We start from the raw sequence: 11,292 nt of genomic DNA, 5'->3' as shown, positions 1-11,292 counted from the left end.
TTTGGCATCTACGCTGGGCAATTCATCCAAACATGTCAGATAATGTCTACAAAGTCCCCATTACAGCAATACCCTTCTAGAACATATATTTTGTCCTTAGTAAAAGGCAAGTGCTTCTGACACTGGGTGTTTCCTTCCTCCGAGTGTCCAATGTGTGCTGGAAGAGATGATCATCTGTGCATGCAGAAAGGTTTACTGAGTTCCATCCCTTGTCTTGGATCCTTCCAGCTCTGACATTTGATACGATGCATGTCCTATCAGACTATAGTGAGGGCACTGAATGAACAGATGAACGAAACAAAGACAGAATGTTATTTTTTCTTGACTATTTTTATTTTCAGGGTTCCATGTGTAAACTGCAGAGCGTACCATATTTATTTAACTTAATCTATCAGAATGACACTTACTTCGTTAAATTAAGAAATTTTAATTAACTAATGAAGATTTCATTGTCTACTCTTTTATGTTCATATTAGGGTAGGTCATTTTGACGACAACTTTTATAGCTATAATTAAATATTTCTAATAGATTTAGTTAAATTTGCAAATAATAAGACATATGTCATCTTTATTTTATTATTCACGACAGATCCAATTTAGCCTTGTGGCAGTCTCCCAGCTTCTGGTGTCTTCTCTTATTTCTTTTCACAAGTGTCTGCTTTACTTAAGAAAAAAGCATCAAGTCCTGATAATATCAGCGTTGTAAGGTCCATGCAATTCAGAGATGGGCCCATGAACAAAGGAAGTGTCTCTTTCTCTGCTGTGATATGTGGAGTAAGCCTAACCCCCACGTGACCAGCACGCATATTTATCTCATGGCTTAATCAGCATAAATCAGAAAGTGGCAGATTGGCATGCGTTCCCTGGGTTCTAGGCCATTCTGAAATGCCCTTTTATGACATTCCTAGAAGTGAGTCATTCTGCCGATGTCTGCACACCCCAGGGTTGGGGAGCTTATACCTCTAAAGGGACACTGGTCAATTAACTATTTAAAATGGATTTTTAATGCGTTCTTTATATTCAGCTAAAAAAGAGGATTGTAGTTCTTTTAATGGCACCTTTGACTCACCAACCCCTACCAATGCTCAGAAGCCTAAAGTGACACAGGGCTATGAACATCAGAGTCTGGGAGACAGAACGAGTAGAGCGCATTGACTTTTCTTCCCCTGATGATCCATACATGAATAGTCCCTTCTGAGACAACCTGGCACCCCTATTCCTAGCTTCCTGATTTCCAGAACTTCAAATAGGACACCTTGTGTGGACCGAATGAAAGGAGATAAAGACTAGAATCCTAAACTTTCAGAGCTTGAAGCGTTGCCCACTGCAAGCTCCTTACCATTTAGGCAGGAAGGCAAGTTTACCAAGGGGAAGTGACTTGCCCAAGGGCTGAGCCATTTTTTTTTTTTTTTTTTTTTTTTTTTTTACCAGAATCCCTGGTCAAGATACTATCGTATCTTGTCAAAGTGCTATTACTGTGATTATAAGCCATTTGGATCTGGAAAAAATGCACCACAGCCCTGAATACAGGCCGAAGATGCTGAGGCCGTGGATCATACTTTACACATGGGAGTCAGTGCCCTGTTGGGACCTTGAGTTTTCCTAAGCATCTGTGGGACATTTGTCAGGCTCCACAGATCTCATGACCCTGATCTGGGGCCATACTTTCCCCTCTTGATCTAAAAGCCTGCCTCTCTCTTTCACCTATCCCGCTCTGTTGCCATGGCCTCCTCACACCAAGGCATCTGTCTAGCTCCAAAGAAAGCCCTTCCCTTCCAAAGAAATAGTTTCTGACTCCTCCAGCCCAGTCCTCTGAGGACCGCAGTTCTGGCTGTTTAGGCTACTTATTTCCCTACTCTTCCAAGGTGGCTGCCTTTCTAAGAGATGGCTTTTGATTCACTTTTCACATGGTTTTCTCCCCAGCAGAGTTATGGTCTTTTGGAGGGCAGAGGTGAGGCTTGAAATTCTCTGTATTTCCTCACTCTATAAATTCCACCGCTCCTGCTGGCTCACTGTTTCCCAGGTAAGCTCTGAGAGCCACGGCTGGATGCAGGAGTTAGCATATGATCTGGACTATTTAGTAATATCAATGCATTTGGCCTGATCTGTTGTTATATTCCACCCTCCTTGGTCTAACATCCATAAAATCCATCCCTATTCATGTTCCTGGGTTTCTGCTTATATAGAAGCACAATTTAAATCCTTATTGGTTTAAACTATCTCCCCCTGGGCTTTAGCATATATCTGTATGGCTAGAGCATGTGGAGATGTGCCCCCCAGCTATGGGTCCAGTGGCAACAGGAGTGGCTGTGGTGGATTTTGAGGAAAATGATCATCCACTATTAAGGCATGGGATAGGAATAACCTACCCTCGGTAGGGTTATGATGAGGTTTTCAGGTAAAGGAAGGCTAGTCTAAAAGATGCTAATTCAGTGGCAAAGGGACCCCCAAGTCACTTGGAGGCTCAAGATTGCCAGTTTCATCTGGGTCCAACCAGATATTCTCACTCCACATTTCAGTAGTCTAGTATTTCCCCCCAAATGTCCTAACTGTCACATAAGAAACCTGGTTAGACTCTGAATTCAACTGTCATTGTAATCCAGCAGCTGACACAATAAATTTTTGGTTCATTTTTCGTATGTCAGCCTTGTGGCTACAAGAAATAACAGCACATCTTAGGGCCTTCTTGATCCTCAATATACTTGAGCTGATAGCGAAAAGACTAGACTGTCATTTTCTTTGTGTAATTGCTCAGTTGTGTTCCGAAGAATCCTCTCACACCACAGTTCCTATAGTCATCCTCACCACCATAATGACCATGTACAGGAGCCACTGGGGCCCCCAAGACATGTCTTCAGTTGGCACTTCACCACGTTCAGCCACAGGTGATAGCTTGACTAACCAGGATGCTACTGCATGCCATAGACTACCAGCATCTGATATCCCGTCAGCAAAAACAAAAACAAAAACCCAGCACTACATTGAAGTTTGAAGACCCAGCCAAACCAATCCTTAGATCCCATCTCTGTGGTCTGTCTCCTGAGACTCCCTCCCACCACAATTCTGTAGTAGTCAGTGTACAATCAGGAGACAGAATGCATACACTTATGTGTATAAAACAGAGAAAAGTTTAACACAAGGAATTACTAATTATAACAACAGTTATAGTTAATCTGTAAAGGAGTAATGAGTAATCCTAAAGAATCCCCTAATGTTGATGGAGAGCAACTATGGGGCAAATAAATTGGGAAGTCAGAGGGCTTTCTCCAAGGATAGGATTCACCTCCTTGGAGAAGGTGCGCTTTGTACTCTGTGGACAGCAGGGAGGTTCGGGGGGTTTGTCACGGGTCAGAGCTGAAGCAGAGACGCCAGGCTGAGGGTGGTGGGCATGGAACTGCGGCTGAATGTGGCAAACAGGAAATAGCCCTCCTAGGTTCAGGGAGGCTAAGACAGATGGGTAGGGCCCCACAGCCAGAACCGGCAAGAAGGAAATGCCCTTCTGGGGCACTCGCAGACCCAATATGGAAGGCGAGAAACCATGGGCTTGACTGGGAGGCTGGAAGCCTATGGTGATGCAGGCAAGCAGGCAAGGCTGGGAAGCTGGCCTCTGGAGAGTCTGAGACCCACTGCCCTTAGAGGTGGTACTGAAAGTCAAAGGGAAATTGTCCACAGGGGTGCCACCACAACCTGATAGGGGGGAGCACCAGCAGATGTCCCTAAATGTGATGCTGGCAGCAGAATGGTAGGAGGACGAGGCAGCTCCCCAGAAAGGAGAGAGGCCCCCTTCTTCTTGACCTGTCCCTTCAGCGCCCTCTACTGGAAAGGCTAAACATTGCATGAGCTGACAAAGGGAAAATATTTACCGGGTCCTTTGTTATCACAGAGCAAGCAATGAAAGGTGAATTTAGAGCTAAGAGGCAATATTTGACACAGTAGCATCAATTATTATGATAATAATTAACATTATATATACTCTTTACGTTTTGTCAAATCATCTTCTATTTATTACCTTATTTCACCTCTCCCATTATTAACTCCCTTTGAAGGATGATGAAATTGAGGTTCGAAGATGTTGACCCATCCCGAGTAGCACAGCTAGTAACAGTAAAATGGGAATTCAAATGAGATTTTTGGATGACCACTTTCGTTCTTCCTACCAAACCCACTGCCTTCCTCCTGGGGGAGCTAGAAAGAAGAGAAAATTCATTGATCAGTAAACCAATATTTATTGAACACCCACCACATGCCAGGCATTGAGTCAGGTACTAGGTATGCAGAGGAGATAAAAGAGACATGGCCTATCCTCTCATGGTGCTTATAGTCTAGAGCAAACTTTATCTTAAAAGATAAATATACATAATAATATTTTATGTTTTGCAGGGCCGAGAAGCAAAATCAAGGATATTATATAGGTGTTTACATAGCCATTAACAATGTAAAAATCATTTTTACTCAGGCTGTAATAAGCTGTTTATTACAGTGATAGTTTGTTGATCTCTGGTCTTCATAAGGGTATAGATAAAAAGAATAAACGCATGTGTGAATGCAAAGTATAAGAAGGGCACAAAGGAAAAGAAATGGCTCTGTGAGAGAAGAAAGGAGACGTAGGGAGAGATTAATTAAGACAGAAGATCAGGGAGGTTGTATCTGAGGAAGGACACTAGGACCAAGGTCTAAAGGGTGAGATGTCAACTGCGCAGAGTGGAGGGCAGAACATTCTGGGCAGAGGCAATAGCCCTTGGGAGGAGGGGAGAGCCTGGTGCATTCAAGAAGTAGTCAAACCACCACCACCACCACACACACACACACACACACACACGCACGCACGCACATGCACACACGCACACACACGTACACACACGCACGCACACACACGCACACACACACACACACACACAGCGGTGGAACTGGAACTCCAAGAGGAAAAGGGACAGGAATATGGAGATGAAAGAGGAAGTTGGGGCCAGGTCATCAGATCGTCCATCGGGGGCTTGTGAAGAGGGGACCCGGGAGGTAGTCATGCCTGGGAACAATCCGAAGTCAAAGGGAAGGAGGAAGAGGGAGGAGAGAGCAGATGCAAGGGCAGAGCCCGGTTCAGTGACCGCGGGGACCTCACAACCTCACAGCCTTGTCCATGAAATGCTGTTATGCGTGTCAGCCTTCAGGGAAGGGCCGCCTCTCGAACCCCCCCAACCCTCAACAGCACACATTCTTTTCAGGTCTGTACTTTGATGCATTCACAGAGAATTCAAACCATCTTTCGATTTCATGATTCAAGCTGTTGCCCGAAAGGGCAGGAAAGCAGCCTGGCCCTCCGCCCCCTCCCCGAAGAAGCTGGGCAGAGGTGAAGAGTCAGGAGACCTGGGTCTCCATTCCGGCTGAGCCCGGATATCACATTTCACTTTTGGATCAGGGTTCTGATCTAAGTGGTCAGAGACACCCAATCACATCGTGGTCAAGAGCACAGACTCTGGTATCAGACGCTCGAGGTTCAAATCAAGCTTCTACCATCCTCCGACGACCTAACTGTGGTCATGATACTGAACCTATCTGAGCCTCGTTCAGCTCCCTCATCTTCAGGATGGGGACCATTCTGGTTATCTACCTGGTAGGATGGCTGTGAGTAGTAGGTGGGTGTGTGAAGGCTTACAACAGTGCATAGCACATCGACAGCAGGAAATACTTGTGCTAGTAGCTGCTCCTTCACTGGATCCTTCCATCACTGTGTAATATGGGCAGGACAGAAATAATCATTATCCTATGTCATAGACAATGGACTTGAGACCCAAGAAAGTTGAGTCTCTTGCCTAAGGTCATGTGCGAGAGCTGGCTCTCAGGCTCACACGTTCTGAGCTCCATAGCTCGGTATAGTTACCTTGAGCAAGTCATTGCAGTCTTATGGACCTCAGTTTACCCAATAGTGAGATACTAGGAGTAGAGGGAGATCAGTTATCTCTAAGTTTTTTCCTGACCTGACCATCCGCACACTTACAATCCAATCTGGGGATTTCGCCAACTTGGAACTGGCAGGTTCTGCTCGCGTGCTGTTGGTGGTTTGCTTCCAGGGGTGCCTGACAAGGTTGTGCCCGGCCTTCGAAGCACCGAGGCCTTCCCAGGCCCACATCAGCTGCCAGTCTCTGTTCCATGCTCTGAAAGTTCCCTTGTCACATAAAATTCTCCTTCTGACACAGTTTCCCTTTAGAAAGAAAGTAAATCATAACTTTTCACTTAAGCATTTCTGCTTCTAGTCAGACCTGCTTTAGCCTGACGTTGAAAAAGAGTATATTTGGTTGGATCACATTTCAACTCAGTCTAATAGATATTTGCTTAAGGGGGAAAAAGGTTGAAGAAAAAAGGGAAATGTCAAAACGGAATAATAAAATGGTCTATAAACAGAAGCAGGTTTTCTGCGATACGTTACCCCAATAAACCCGATAATAGTTCCCAAATGCACTGTCCTGGTTTGATGCCAGGCTGGGGGGGGGGGGGGTGCGGGGGCGGGTTATTTTTAATTTTACTGTAGCCAAACCATGACCTCATCCCGAAGGCATTCTCTCCCACGAAAGAGCTGTATCGAGTTATTTGTCGGCTGAAATTCATTTGAATGTGGACTCATCGGAAACATGTGTGGCCACAGAAGCAGCCAAGAGGGAAATCTGGGGAAAAAATAGGATTTTCAAGGAAACCCTCCTCTTTGTTTTAATGAAACAGGCTGGTCCTTGCGGGGCCTGGGGGCTTTGATAGCGTCGGCCCCGAGCCTGCTGCTCCCCGTGACCGCTCGGTGCCCTCAGCAGCAGAGCAGACCCCCTCTCCACGCAGTAAAAGCAACCCTCACCAGCCACCCATGGGGGCAGGCCCTGGGCAGCCACCCTGTGAGGTGGACTCAGGCCTCCGAGTTGTAGGTACCTTGGCCAATGCTCACAGCTAATGATGGCCATGAATAATAATAAGTATGCCCACTCTTTACCTAACACCCACTATGGGCATTGTGCTCAGCACTTGGAATGTATCGTCTCTCATCCTCACAACAAATGTATGAGGTATGATTCGTCCCCATTTCAAGGCTAAAAAAAACTGAGGCTTAGAGAGGTTAACTCCCTCACAGCACCCAGTTATTTCATGACTTAATCAAATTTCAAGTGTAAGCCTGTTTTATCTTACGCTTGGGGTCTAGCCACCATGCTTCTTCGAGAGATTTGGAGATGAAAGATGCCTTCAGACAGGAAGATCAGGCAAGGCTTCATGGAGAGGTGGCATTTGAGTAAGTGGGGAGCACAGGTAGGATTTAAACGGGGGGAGATATACACCAGACAGAATAAAAGTCAAGAAGAAGGGGGCGGGCATCAGGGAAATGGAACTGAATCCCAGAGAGAGGAAAGGAACTTGCTGGATGACTCCCACAGGAAAACAGTGGGAAATTCGATAGGAAATGTCTCATGAGCCTGCATCAGGGGGAGCGCCTGGTTTTCAGATGTCTACGTAGGCTTGATCTAGAAGGAGATGGAGAGCCATTGACATGAGCTGTCATCTGGGAAGGGGCAGCATGGGAAACTGGGGAGGGAGGTCACGCAAGACAGTCGGTGGGGCAGAGCTCATGAGACGGGAAAGGAAGAAGGGAAGTGTAATCTAGAGGATTTAGGATGTTACATGAGGAGAGGAGGAGAGAACAATCCAGAATGAATCCCACGTCTCTGGGAAGAGTGATGGGGATGGGGGTGGAAGGGTGAACGGGATCATTCACAGAAATAGGTGTGAGTTTGTGGGTAAAATGAGAGAATCTTGCTTTGGAACATGTAAAGCTTAAATTATGTTGTTTTTCTCCCCGGCTCCCACATGAAAGGACCCAGTCACGTTCCTCTCTCCTAGCACAAGCCTCAGCATGTAGAATGTACTCAGTGAAAAACACAGAACTGACAGATTGGTATAATCTCCCCCATGTTCCTCTCGTTCCCCACCCTATGTTCCCCACCCCACGTTCCCCACAGCCTAACAGATTTCACCCACCAACTGAGCTGGGTTTGGCCACACTCAGGATCCAGATTATGCATGCAGTAGAAGCACCACGTCAGCAGCTAAAACCAGTTTCTAAATCCAGAAAGAACCCGAGGAGCAGCTTTCTGAAATTGTTACATGGCCGCCTTTTGGGTGAGAGATCTGACATTAGCAGAGGAGCCTGTCTTTTGCCACCCTCGGTATAGAGAAGGATCCATCTACCGACAAGCCTTTATGACCAAGATTTCAAAGAACCAGAGAGAAAAGCCTCCTCCGAGCAGATGGGAGATAGAATCAGTGGCTTTGGTTTTCAATCAAGCTCTTTCCTGTACAAAACAACCTTGTAGGAAATTGATTATTCTACTGCCTTCTCAGAAATGGAGACTCTGATACTGAAGAGAATGGTTTCCTGTAAGACAAAAAAACAATGGTCTAGGTGTCTGGGACTATCATAACTTTTTTTCTAGTGCCTTATAAACAGCCTTCATAAATAGTGCATGTATCACAGAAAGCTTGTAAAATGGAAGATAATGTATGCCATAATGTCCCAGTTGGCAGAGGCTTCTCATTCCATGTGATTCTCCTGCCTGTGTCTCGTATGTGTTGGTCATGTCATTTGGTTCTTCCTTTCTCTAGGGCCATTTTTACCCTTAATACCCTATGCAAGGACAAGGGCTTGTAGGGACAGACCGGTTTCGGCAGGGTCTCTGTCTTTAATTTCTGAGAAGGGATGCTCCAGGTGGGGTCTCCGTTTTTGAGAAGACATAATTATAAGCCACCTGACATGGTATTTTCAAACATTAGCCAGGTATAGTGAAGCAGCACAATAAACCTCAAGGTACCCATCACTCGAATTCAACAACTGCCAACATTTTCCCATTCTTGCTTCATCTGGGACTCCTACCCATTTTTACTTTGTATGTTTCCACCCAAACTGTGATCAGATTGTGCCAAGCAGTGCGCTTCAGCAAAATCTCAGTGGAGTCCCAGGGGCTCAGCTGTTGCTAGATTATGAGAACTTGACAGCGAATGGCATATTTATCTCTGCTCTCCAGGGCTTGTGCAGGACCTAGTGTGTCATTGACACTCAAAGAATGGCCTGGTGACCTCTTACTAGATGTGTAAGATTATGAAAACATCCTTTGATCTCTCCAGCCCCATATTTCTCATCTGCAAAGCAAGAATGAGAAAAATCTGTCGGCAGAGTGATGATGAGCATGAAATCGGGCGATGTATGCGAAGTCCATGGTCAGCTCAGTAGGGCTGCTCCCTCTGCCTACTCAGTCTCTCCTCAGCTGCAGGAGCCCCGACTGGCCCACGTCACAGGAATCAAAATGCACAGGTAGAAAGGGGAAGGCAATGAAAGGTAAATGAGGAATAAGGAAAAAGGAAGCAAAGAGAAAGAAAAAACAAAAAGCAATGTGGAGTTAACAGAAGGGGCGCAAGAAGGGAGAGAGAGTCTTCCCAAGCACACGGACGCCCAGCTTCATGACACAGCTACTCATGGAGGGATGGTGCATTGCCAGACGACATCCTCTGTGTCTCCAGCTGAAAGAAAGCCAAAGTGCTTGGCACTATTGGCCCCCAGGCAATGTCCCTTTTCTCCACCATCCCCCATGCCAGCTGTTTGGGGTCCTTCTGCCCCTTCCTCATGGTGTGTGTAGGGCCTGCTTCCTAGAGAGTGTCTGGAGAAGGCACCACAACTGGGGTGTGAAGGACAGTGAGCCCTGAAGTGTCGAGGGAGGAGGGCATGGATTCCCTTCCATCTGGTCTGTATGGGGTCCGGACACAGACAATGAGAACATGGTGGGATGGGAGCTACGGCAGAGCTTAGCCAGGCGACACAGACAGTGAAGACAGTGAAGAGTGGCTAACATACTTGCAGAGAAGACTTCTCCAGGAGGCGGGGGGGCAGTTATGCAGTGTCTTAAGTGGTAAGTAAATGTTTACCCAGTAAAGAGAGCAGGAGGAGGGTCTACTTTCAAAAGAGGTCAAACTCTTATATTTGATTAGCCCATAGGTTAACCTACACTTTCAAACATGGAGAAGGTTTTTCTTTTTAATTACATGCTTTCACCCCCATTTGCAGATAAAGATGGCAGTGCCCCTACACCACCGACCTCATAGTCCTTGCCTCACTGTCCACTCCAGCCTTGGGCAACCCAAGGAGTTGTCCCCATTTTACAGATGAAACAACTGAGTTTTCAGAGGCTATCTCGTCACCTTGACACACCACAGCTTCGAGTGTTCCAGCTCACTGATGGTCTATGAACCCCTCCCCGACCCCGTCCTCAACGCAGCCTCTGGAACCTTCACGTGGCACTTTGGGCTTGAGTAGAATCAACTGTGACCTTGTCACCCATTCCTCTGGCCTGCCAGTTCCTCCACGGTGGGAATCATTCATCTCTAGATTCCCTGCCACCAGCCCAGGGTCTAGCAAAGAGTTGGTGTAAACAAATGTTTGTTGAATTTAAAGTAACTGAACCTTAACTTAAGGACACAGAACGAAACTGCAGCCATCACCAGATGGTCTGCGTTCTGCTGGCAAACACTTACATGTGAAGAGCACCCAACTATGTGGTCTGGCTTGTGCATATTCCATCCAGATGTTTGGCTTCAGGTAGAAGCCGACTAGGAAATCCTTAATGAACAGACTAGTGTTTCTTACCATGTCAAATGTCCAGACCGCCTTGTTGTCTCCTATGCTAGGACAGCTGGGAATTCAGCATTCTTGAATGGGCTGCACAGTCAAGTGCCCTGGACAAGGATGCAAGCAATGAGGGAGGGGAGGGAGAGTGGAGACGGCGCACAGCCCCCATGCAGGAGTGCCTGCTGTGTTGGAGGGGCAGCAAGGAGCCGTGGGGTGTGAGGAAGCAGCCAGAAAACTAAGTAGGAGTGGGTCCAGCAGAGGAAGATCCGGCAGCTTTATAGGTCATGGTAAGGATTTGGGTTTCCACTTTGAGTGAAATGGTGAGTCATTGTTGAGTTTTGAGCGAGGAGTGACTTATTAGAAATGGCATTTTAAAAAGAATCCTCTGACTTCTTTGTTGAAACTAGCTTGTGAGGTGAGCAGGAGAAAAGAAGGAATTTAAGAGGATTTAGGAGGCCCCTGCAGTGGTGGTGATGGGGACTAGGGTAGGCATGGTGGATTGCAGAAAAACGGTCGATCCCAGAATGTAGTCTGCCTTCTGCTTCCGGATTGTCTGTCCTTTGACTCCAAGCAAGTGCCCACTCAAGAACGCTGTCGTATGCCTGAAACTGCATGTTCATTCAAAGAATGAATGAATGAATGAATGAATG

The sequence above is a fragment of the Zalophus californianus genome, chromosome 8, assembly GCF_009762305.2.
Source record: "Zalophus californianus isolate mZalCal1 chromosome 8, mZalCal1.pri.v2, whole genome shotgun sequence".
Classification (NCBI taxonomy): Eukaryota; Metazoa; Chordata; class Mammalia; order Carnivora; family Otariidae; genus Zalophus; species Zalophus californianus.
Note: the sequence above shows the minus strand (reverse complement) of the source record.